This window comes from Podarcis muralis, chromosome 9 (assembly GCF_964188315.1).
Source record: "Podarcis muralis chromosome 9, rPodMur119.hap1.1, whole genome shotgun sequence".
In the NCBI taxonomy this organism is placed as follows: Eukaryota; Metazoa; Chordata; class Lepidosauria; order Squamata; family Lacertidae; genus Podarcis; species Podarcis muralis.
Window position 1 is genome coordinate 61,243,777 of NC_135663.1, and position 11,532 is coordinate 61,255,308.

Here is an 11,532-nt window from a genome sequence, read left to right on the forward strand (position 1 = left end):
TCCCACAACCTAGGTTTACACCGCCTCAACAGTCACGGCTTTCCCCAGAGAATTATGGGAAATGAAGTTTGCTAAGGGTCTTTTAACAACTCTCAGAACCCTTAACTAACTGCATTTCCCAGGATTCTCTGGGAGGAGAAGCCACAGCTGTCAAAGTGATATAAGAGTGCTTTAAATGCAGGGTGTGGACATGTCCTTAGCGAGCCTTGATTAACAAATAAATATCTCACGGCTTGGCCTCAATTACCTGCAAGAGTTTGGAAACTGCTTTCCCACGATGCGCATTCCACATTGCTTTGGGAGTGTGTAGATCAGGGGTGGGAAAACTTTACCAGCCTGAAGGTCACATTCCCTTGTGAGGAACCTTCCAGAAGACACAATGCAATGGTGGGTGGAGCCAGAAGCAAACGAGGGCAGAGCAATGGATGCGACTCTTGCCTTTGTGCAGAATCCATTAGAGGTTTATGCACACACCTCTCTCCATCCAAGCAAACAAGAGACACTGCAGAGAGGCAAAAGACCTCAAGGTGGGTGTGGTGCACGGTTGGCCAAGGGACTGCTTCAAAGCCCAGACAGAGAGTTCTGGAAGGAAGCAGGTAGATGCTAATTATTATTATTATTATTATTATTATTATTATTATTATTATTATTATTGTCAGGGCCGCCTCAGGTCCCAGCTCACAAGAGACCAACGCCAAGTCCACTTTATTTACAAAAGTCTTTATTGAAGTACATTGCTTGCTCCACAGCCTAGGCGCGCGGCCCCACGTCTGTTACGCTTAGACCGCCGAAGTCCCCTCTGAATCAGTCCCGCCTCTACACCAGTTTAAGAGGCTTGTGCTGGTCCACCTCTTCCTGTCCTTTCTTTTCCGCAGGGTCTTTCTGCCCCCCTGGGTTCCTTCCCTCCTGGATTCCCCTGACGCTGAATCCCCAGACGCCTGCTCCCCCCTCCTCCGTGCTTTGGGACCAGGCCCCTCCTCCGGGCTCTCCTCATTTCTGCGCGCCTCCACATTTGAACTTGGCGCGCGTTCGCTACCCCTGACCTTCCTCTTGACAGTTACACTGCTCTCTGTGCTACTCTCCGCCCCCTCCGGCAGGACGGCTTGTCCCGATCTCCTTCCCCTCTCTGCTTCCTGCTCTGCTCCGTCTGTCCCACTGGGAACTCCACCCTCTTCACTCCGTTCCGGCGGGGAAGCCGGCCCCGATCTCCAACTCCCACTCGGGGTTCCCCTACTGCTCCCCTGCTCCTGACTGGTCCCCCCTGTGGCTCCCCTTGGCCTGACCAGAGGCGCTCCCTTTTGGGAATCCTCCGAGTCACTTGAAAGACTCATGGAAAACCTCAAGTCATTGTCATCCTCCTCCTTCTCGCTCCGGGATCCTTCCCCCTCGCTCTCAGTCTCCTCCCTCATCTGTGCCTCTCTCCCTGAACCCCTGACAATTATTATTATTATTATTAATTTATATCCCACCCTCCCCAGCCGAAACCAGGCTCAGAGCGGCTAACAACAATAAAAGTAACACAGCATTCTAAAATCAATTCATTTTAAAACCAAATCAGAATCAAATTAATGGCAACCATTGGGCTAGAGTTCTACAGGGATTACCAAAGGAGGGGGTCAGACTGTGCCTTGGCCAAAGGCCTGGTGGAACCAGCTCTGTCTTGCAGGCCCTGCGGAAAGATGTCAAGTCCCGCAGGGCCCTAGTCTCTTGTGCCGGAGCTTCCCACCAGATTGGGGCCACAGCCGAAAAAGCCCTGGCTCTGGTTGAGGCCAGCCTAACCTCCCTGTGGCCCGGGACCTCCAAGATGTTTTTGTTTGAAGGTCCTCCGTGGGACATACAAGGAGAGGCGGTCCCATAGATACGAGGGTCCTAGGCCGTATAGGGCTTTAAAGGTTAAAACTAGCACCTTAAACCTGATCCTGTACTCCACCGGGAGCCAGTGCAGCTGGTATAGTACCGGGTGAATGTGATCCCGCGGCGAGGACCCCATAAGGAGTCTCGCCACGGCATTCTGCACCCGCTGGAGTTTCTGGGTCACTCTCAAGGGCAGCCCCACGTAGAGTGAGTTACAATAATCAAGTCTGGAGGTGACCGTCGTATGGATCACAGTAGCTAGGTCAGGGCGAGAGAGGTAAGGAGCCAACTGCTTAGCTTGGCGGAGATGATAAATGCCGCCTTTGTTATAGCTGCAATCTGCGCCTCCATGGAAAGGGAGGTGTCGAAGATTACACCCAAACTCTTAACGGTTTTTTGATGCAGTTCTTTCCACACAAACATCCTGATGAGCCCAGAACCTATGGAATTCTCGTGCTTTAAGCATCCGCCTAAACTACATCCTGTGTGGGGTTTACTCCACTCAGGCAAATAAGGTCCCAATGCTGATATGAGTCCAGAAGCTATAAGACTGCCATCCTCACTCAGAAACAAGTTGTTCACACTGAAGGAGCCCAACAGAATGGAAGCAATATAGCAGCAGGTGACTTGGGATCGTGTCTCCGGAATCACGTGGTTCCTAAGAAAAGGGGGGTTCTGGGTTATGGGATTAGCAACCTGTCTCAAACTGTTTACAACAAGGATGGAGAATCTAGTCCTCCAGATGTTGTTGGAGTCCAACACCTGTCAGCCCCAGCTGTTATGGTCAATGGCCAGGGATGATGGGAGCTGTAGTTTAACAACTCCTGGGGGGCCCCAATCCCCTATCCCTGGTCTATAGGGTCTTCCTCTCACCTAAAGCTTGAATGGTACAATGGAGGTCAACTAGTCCCAACAAGCCTTGCCCTGATCAGTCCTGGAAGAGCTGACAATAGCAAGCATAAAAGCTATGTTATAGCATCTGGATATCCAAAAAAAGATATCTAGCTCAGCCTAAATTAGTGAAAGAATTTAGTATGATGAACTGAGAGTGATAGATCGTTATGCAAACATGAATTTGCAAACTTTTATTAAAAGTGAAGATATTATCTTGCTGCTGGACATGATTTAATGGTGACAAATAATGTCCACAAGTGTGGAGTGTTCATACCGACGGATCAAGTTACAGAACTGGCTCTTGGATCCACCCACTCCCCTTCTTTTTTTTTATATCGCATGAATGGTAGTATAAGTAACTTTTAGTTTCTTGTATTCCGTGCCAAAATCTTACAAAACGTTTTAAAACAATGTCCATGCCTTTTCTTTTTTCTTTTAAATATTATAAACAGTGCACTGCAAAGTGCCATTTTTAAAATAAAACAAAACATGAGAGAACTGCTGTCTAGCTTTGGACTATAAGTTCCTCACGGACAGGGGCATAGCATGATTTTGATGGGGCGTAAACCAGGTGCGCTCTGCCTGTCACTGGGCATCTGGAGCCTGGCCTGGACTTGCCGCCAGTGCCAGGACTCACCATGAACACCTCCCTTGTTCTTTTGTAATGGCAACAGCACCCACCTGAGAGATGCTGGAACTGAGTTCCAGTAAGGTCCAGCTGAAAAAAAAGCTCTGCAAATCAGTCTCTTTCTGGTCTCTGTCACTTTTGTGTGTGTTTACCTGGAAGTCCTTTGACATTAGGCCATTTTCAGAGAAGCCTTGGCCCATACCATAGTCAACTTCCTAACAACAACAACAACAACTAATAATAATAATAATAATAATAATAATAATAATTACTATTATTTATACCCCACCCATGTGGCTGGGTTTCCCAAAAGAACATTAAAAATACGATAAAAGATCAAACATTAAAAACTTCCCTAAACAGGGCTGCCTTCAGATGTCTTCTAAAAGTCAGATAGTTGCTTATTTCCTTAACATCTGATGGGAGGGTGTTCCACAGGGTGGGTGCCACTACCGAGAAGGCCCTCTGCCTGGTTCCCTGTAGCTTCATCTCTCGCAGTGAGGGAACTGCCAGAAAGCCCTCGGTGCTGGACCTCAGTGTCCGGGCTGAATGATGGGAGGGAGATGCTCCTTCAGGTATACTGGGCCGAGCAAAAATAACTACTGATCAAGGATCTAAAATTATTTGTGGGGGTTTTAGGGATATCCCTTCTACATTAGAACCAGGACACCGAGCCCAGAGAGACTTCTGCTCTCATGAATTGTGCTGTTGTTATGCACAACAGTCTGATCAGTCTGCGCACCTTTCCGTCTTTAATGTACCTAATACCTCCATTGTGATTTTCTCTTTTGGTCTCCCGGCATTTCTTTCAGACCGAGGGTTAAACTTCGCAGAAACTTAGCAGGTATGGCTTTGGCTTTGAAACAAGGGACTGGAGGGCATATCTTACTTGACATGTTGCATTGTGAATTTCGAGCAAGGGTGTGGGAGGTCTAGCCTGACTTTGTTTGCGATCTGCACAGGTGTGCTTAGAACTTCAAAGCCAACTACAGTAGAGTTTACAGCTGGGAGAGGGGGGGGGAACATTTGTCAAACCCACAACAGCAAAAATCTGCTGAATATTCAGGTGGAGCCTTTTTCCCTCAAGTAATCAGCTCTGAACATCTATTTCCACATAAATGGAGGGTCTTCTCTGTAACACCTGAGACACCGATCAACTTGAAACAGGTTTCCCCTCCCACACAACAGTTGGATTTGTCCTGCCTGTTAAATATTATCTTGCACTTTCAATCTAATTTAATTTATACCAGTGAAGCGCATGGTTGATGAGGCCGTGCTTCAGATGTGGCAGTCACAAGAGTTTTGCATCCCCACCCTGGAAACAGGTGTGGCGAAACATGGAATGTGAGTAGTGGTCTGAGTGCACTAACCAGCATTCTTTGCAATGTCTGCATCTTTAAAGGGCACTGCACATGGCGCTCTCTTTTGCATCAGATTATTCGGGAGGAGTGTGAGAGAGTGATACTTCAAAGGCGGCCTTCTGAAAGTAAATGCCATCTTTCAATTGACTGCCACAACCTTCAAGGGAGATATCAAATCGTATAGCATTTTGCATGGGCGTGGGGTCAAACTGGTGCTCATTTGTGAAAGACCTAATAACTTTGTCCTCAGTGACCACAGAACTACTTTTATTCCAGTGCCTGGAGATAGTTTATCACGTTGGATTTTCTTCCCCCGCTTTGAAAACAGATGTGATACCTCAGCTGATCCTCGTCACAACCCAAGGAGAACTCAAAGAACTCCTAAGTAGGGATGGAAGGATATGTCGACTTTGACTCTCATTTTTCCAGTCTGAAATTCAGTCCTCCACATTTTGTGGTGATATTTTTAAATTTTAAAAAAATCAGCATTTTCGTGCAAATATAATAATAATAATAATAATAATAATAATAATAATAATAATAATAAATTTTATTTATATCCCACCCTCCCCAGCCGAAGCTGGGCTCAGGGCGGCTAACAACAATCAAAATAGTCCAACATTCTAAAAACATTCATTATAAAATTACTTAAAATCAAATTAAAATCAAATTAATGGCAACCATCAAGCAAAATTCTGTGCAGATTACCAGAGGACGGAGTCAGGCTGCGCCCTGACCAAAGGCCTGGTGGAACAGCTCTGTCTTGCAGGCCCTGCGGAAGGATGTCAGGTCCCGCAGGGCCCTAGTCTCTTGTGACAGAGCGTTCCACCAGATTGGAGCCGCGGCTCCAATATCTCCTAATAAACCCATTTTTAAATGCAGTTTGGACTAATGTACACATTTTTGCAAGCAATTCCCCCTATAATATATCTCATATGTTATTTTAACTAATATATTCATTTTTATCCACAGTTTTGCCTAATACAGTCGTACCTTGGTTCTTGAATGCCTTGTGATTCGAACATTTTGGCTCCCGAATGCCGCAAACCAGAAGTGATCCAGTTCGCGAACATGTGATGGCTTCCAATTGGGCGCAGGAAGCTTATGCAGCCAATCGGAAGCTGCGCCTTGGCTTTCAAATGTTTTCAGAAGTCAAACAGACTTCTGGAATGGATTCCATTCGAGAACCAAGGCACGACTGTATGTGCATTTTGGTAACCATTGGTTGGAAAGCTGCATCACAAAATTCAGACGAGTGCAAATTTCAAAGGAGGGCTGTGTTTTGGTTCACTTTTTGTTTAGGAAAGTGTGAATTAGTTAGAGCTGGCTTTAACTGTGTACCGAATCAAATTTGTCCTCCATCCCTACTGACAAATTAATCTTGTCCTGTCTGAATTGGCAGTACAGCCTGGAATGTACCCAACCCATCCCTGTAGCCGCATTATTTAGCAGAAGACGAATAATTACTATATTTGGGAAGTAATATTTGGAGAATTATATAAAATGAATTTTGAGGACTTCCTCCTACTTCAAGATGTAAATCAATTAGATGTTGGAACTTTGAATTCTCTTCTATGCAACGGTAGAATGGAGACCTGGCCAATAAGGAGAAAATTGTTGTTGTTGTTTAGTCATTTAGTCATGTCCGACTCTTCGTGACCCCATGGACCAGAGCACGCCTGTCTTCCACTGCCTCCCGCAGTTTGGTCAGACTCATGTTTATGGCTTCGAGAACACCGTCCAACCATCTCGTCCTCTGTCGTCCCCTTCTCCTTGTGCCCTCCATCTTTCCCAACATCAGGGTCTTTTCCAGGGAGTCTTCTCTTCTCATGAGGTGGCCAAAGTATTGGAGTCTCAGCTTCAGGATCTGTCCTTCCAGGGAGCACTCAGGGCTCATATCCTATCCAGAAAGGAGAAAAATTACTTATAATAAATACAATTATTGTATCACAAGCTTTTGATGTTATTTGGCCATCAATCAAACATGGGGGTTTCTCTTTTTTGAGGGGGACCCTGTTCTGATTCTTATTCATTTTGTATTTCTACGTGCACTTTTCCTAAAAATGTTATCAGCTTTAAATAACCATCACAACAGCAAACAATGCACTAAGTTGTAAATTGCGTTGCAGACATGACTTCAGACCTAGTGGACCACATTTAGATTTGGAGTGCAAGTCTGATCCATTTGAGATCAATCCGAGTTAATTGGGAGCGGGGTACATTCCCAGACTGCCTTTGTAATGGATGGCAATGATTACAGGGAGGGTTAAAAACTTGGGAGCTGCAACCTTCATAGCCGACTCTCTGACTTTGGAGGGTTCTTTGCTGGGTCAACCGAAAACTAGCTAACAAAACCAGCACAACATTCGTTTTCATTTGCTTCGCGATGATCTCAGTCTCCCTGGAGACTGCCGTGTGTTGCAAAACACAGGCTCGAGCCCTGCAGATGGTTAGGGCGGGGCTATCCATCTTAGGATGGCCTCAACAGGGTGTGTCCTTTGAAGACTGGGGATGAGCCCTGCGTATCTTATCTGCTGGAGTCAGCTGCCAGTGTTAGACGAGTACATGTTGTTTCTTTTTAAAGCACTGGTCGTGTGATCCTCCATCAGAAATGCTTGGGAGTCTTATTTTTTTCTGTTCAAAAACATTAGTTTAGGACGTAAAAAACAAGAACACAATAAAGAATACAGTAAGATTCAGGAGAAAGCAATGAGAACGGAACAAAGGATCTAGGGCTATAATTCTGTGTATTCTTTCCTGGAAGTAAGCTCATTGTACGCAGTGGGACATCTCAGTAAACATGCATAGAATTGCCCTGTCAGATTAATTGCTTAAACAGCTACTATCGCACGGGCTTGCTAAGGAACATTGGAATTCATGTTATTATTCCTTCATATATTAGAGCGGTTTTGTATGTACCTGGTTAAATGAATAATACAATTGCAAGTGTGCCTTTGGAGAGGGGTGTTTGTGTGCAATATACCAAATTTGGACTGGATGGGGCTTCCTAGGGTTTCAGAGAGGGTGTCTCCCTGCCTTACCAGGGGGTGCCAGGAATTGAACCTGTGACCTTTTGCATGCAAACCAAATTCCCTAACAACTGGGCTACAGCCCTTCTGCTTTGTCACATCTTTACCATTCCCAACATGATTCTGGATAGGTTATCATTTTGGAAGGATGAATAAGTGTGATGTGGGCCAAAATAGTTCTGAAACAAAGGGGAAGTGAGCAGGGAGAAGAAGAAGAAGAAGAAGAAGAGTTTGGATTTGATATCCCGCTTTATCACTACCCGAAGGAGTCTCAAAGCGGCTAACATTCTCCTTTCCCTTCCTCCCCCACAACAAACACTCTGTGAGGTGTGTGGGGCTGAGAGACTTCAGAGAAGTGTGACTGGCCCAAGGTCACCCAGCTGCTGCATGTGGAGGAGCGGGGAAGCGAACCCGGTTCCCCAGATTATGAGTCTAACGCTCTTAACCACTGCACCACACTGGCAATAAAGGTAACTCTTTTGGGGAATAGTCCCTCTGCTCCTCCCAGCCCCATTTTCACCCCCAAACTGTTTGCCTTATAATGTTCCTCACATTCCAGCTGGGAGCCAAGTGCTCTCCCGCTGTTTAGAAAATGACATAGTGGAAGGGTGCAGGGAGCAGTGGCGTAGCGTGGGTTGCCAGGGCCCAGGGCTGCGCAGAGGAGGTGGGTGGGAGAGAGGGAAACCGACAGAGCATGCATGCGCATTCAAATGCCTAACTGCACCCGCATCACCCAGGAGATTGCAGCTGCAGAGATAAGAAAAGAAGAGTCGTTCCATTGTCTGGATAGGTCACTTCCTGGTTTGCATGGAGAAGCTGTTTTCAGTGGAGCCCAGTCACGGGAGCACACAGCTGTGCTGAGGCAGCACTGGGTGTTGAAATTGTGTGCCCCCTAACAATTTTGCACCTGGGACAACCACCCCCTGTGACCCCACACCATGCCACTGGCAGGGAGTGAGTCCTGCTGTACCTTAAAGATTAACCTGATTTATTGTGGTGTGTTCTTGGAGGGAAAGCTTACTTCACTTGATAAACAAAAGATATCGTCAGGAGAAGAAAGCCAAACATATGTCACTCTGCAAGGAGCACCCTAGAAGGGAGTAAACTTTCCTGCTCCAAAGGATATCAAACAGAACCTGAATTCAAAAAATAGAATTCCAAGGCGATTTTTCAAGGAGCTGCAACGTAGCCCTCCCTGTTACCTTGGATCCAAACCAGAAACTAAACGAAACCAGTACTGCTAAGCGGTTCACAACTGAAACAAAGAGAATAAAAGGCAAGGCTTTTAGACAGTTATTTTCAGCGTATATAAGGAAGGCTCTCTCTCCTTCCAGTCATAGACAGATTGGCAGAAAACCAGAAAGCATAGAAGGCAGCGTGAAAGACAAGCGAATTCTGGAACTGGTTATTCTCTAGGGTAAAAATGGTTCCTTGTCCATACAACGAGTACAGTCCTATACATGCCTACTCAGATGTAAGTCTCATTGAGTTTGCAAGGGCTTCCTCCCAGTTCCAGGTAAGGTTGCAGCTGAAATTCTTATTTAATAGAAAAGGAGAGACCACAGCCTCTCACTCCCAATGTTTTCATGTGACAGCTCAGCTTTTCTGTGAAGCACCTACCTCTCCGTAACATGTTTTTCATTCAGTACAATTTGTTCTCCTTTTTCTGTCCAGCGTGACTGCTGGGTTTTTGTTGTTGTTTTCTTGCTAAATCACACTCGGCTCCACCTAGCAAACCACTCCCTTGAGGTCAGGCTGCAACCTTCCCTTTCAGATAAACGTAGAGAGGAACAGATGCTGAAGGGCCCTATGTGTTATTTCTCACCAAGGGTAAAAACTCAGCACTTCTCATTTCCCCTTGTCCTGATTATGGACTCAGTCAAGAGCAAATCTTTGAAACACCAAAGTTATTCTGCAGTTTTCGGGCATTGTTTTGCTTGCGTTATACGGTTGCACAGTAACCGTGCAGAAAGTGAATTCTGCTTTTATCTAATCCAATCGCCTCTATAATTAGGAAGAAGATGGATGCAGCGTAAAAGTTAAGCACAAGTGGTTTTTGAGCACATATTTTTCTGTCCTGAAAACGGATGGCTCTCAGAATGCAGCAAATGTGTGCTCAAACTACTTCCACCACAGTCAAAACATTGCATCTGTCTTCACCTTTAATCAATGCTCATTTGGTGTGGAAGAACAGACCTTGCTTGTTCAACTCAAGGCACCAGAAAGATGAGGCAGTTCCTGGCATACAGATCAGAAACTTCCTGGTCTCTGGGAATCAGGGCCACATATACTTAGTCCCATTAAACCTTATGAGCTTACTTCTTATTAGACATGCATAAAATTACATGGTTCATCTCCCAATTCCCGTCCCCAAAATTCCTAGCATCCGACACATTTTAATCTTTTGGAATGGGGATGTATGGGGTGTTAGAGGAGGGGTAGTACCTCTGGTGGGGGGATGTATTTGGGAGAAGAAAAGGGTTAGGAGTAAACCCCACACAAATCCAGAGTGGAGTTCCTAAGGCAGTTGGATGGTGCTTTGTACACCTCTGGCATCTCTTCAGCTAAGCTGGTGGCAAATGTTGTTGTTGTTTAGTCGTTTAGTCGTGTCCGACTCTTTGTGACCCCCTGGACCAGAGCACACCAGGCACTCCTGTCTTCCACTGCCTCCCGCAGTTTAGTCAAACTCATGCTGGTAGCTTCGAGAACACTGTCCAACCATCTCGTCCTCTGTCGTCCCCTTCTCCTTGTGCCCTCCATCTTTCCCAACATCAGGGTCTTTTCCAGGGAGTCTTCTCTTCTCATGAGGCGGCCAAAGTCTTGGAGCCTCAGCTTCACGATCTGTCCTTCCAGTGAGCACTCAGGGCTGATTTCCTTCAGAATGGATGGTTTGATCTTTTTTGCAGTCCATGGGACTCTCAAGAGTCTCCTCCAGCACCATAATTCAAAAGTATCCATTCTTCGGCAGTCAGCCTTCTTTATGGTCCAGCTCTCACTTCCATACATCACTACTGGGAAAACCATAGGTTTAACTATACGGACCTTTGTTGGCAAGGTGATGTCTCTGGTGCCAAATGTATTGCTCTGCTTTCCTTTGGACTGCATCAGCAAGGCTAAGAGGGAGATCTTGTTGTCTGGGCCGTCCAGGACCTCCACACACACTGCCCAGGCTTGTGCCCAGGAGAGAGATCAATTCAGTACAGCTAGCACAGCAGTTTGGCTTCACCCCTGAGGCGCACTCGATTGTCTTTCAAGACACACAGACACCAAGAAGCTTTGGAATAAATGATACTGGGGGCTCATTTAAGGAGGTAGACGCTCTTGCTCAAGCCGCCCTCCTCCCCAAAATGTAGAGAAAACAATGCCTATACAACCAGGGTAGACATCCTCCACTAAGATGGTCCTCATGACAGAATGGTGCATGCTCTAGTTATCTCCCGCTTGGACTACTGCAATGCACTTTATGTGAGGCTAACTTTAAGGATGACCCGGAAACTACTACTAATCCAGAATGCGGCAGCTAGACACTAGAATGGGAGTGGCCTCCTAGACCATATAACACTGGTCCTGAAAGACTTACATTGGCTCCCAGTACGTTTCCGAGCACAATTCAAAGTGTTGCTGTTGACCTTTAAAGCCCTAAACGGCCTCGGCCCAGTATACCTGAAGGAGCGTCTCCACCCTCATCGTTCAGCCCGGACACTGAGGTCCAGCGCCGAGGGCCTTCTGGCAGTTCCCTCACTGCGAGAAGTGAGGTTACAGGGAA

At 46.2% G+C, this 11,532-nt stretch overlaps 1 long non-coding RNA gene across 1 annotated transcript; it reads right to left on the bottom strand.

Moving 5' to 3' along the window:
• Window positions 1–5,592: 5,592 nt before the first annotated feature.
• Window positions 5,593–9,499, bottom strand: LOC144328943 (uncharacterized). The gene is made up of 2 exons (XR_013394325.1): window positions 9,387–9,499; window positions 5,593–6,637 (listed from the first exon to the last, which is right to left on the bottom strand). It is a non-coding gene; the product is annotated as an uncharacterized LOC144328943 (long non-coding RNA).
• Window positions 9,500–11,532: the final 2,033 nt, after the last annotated feature.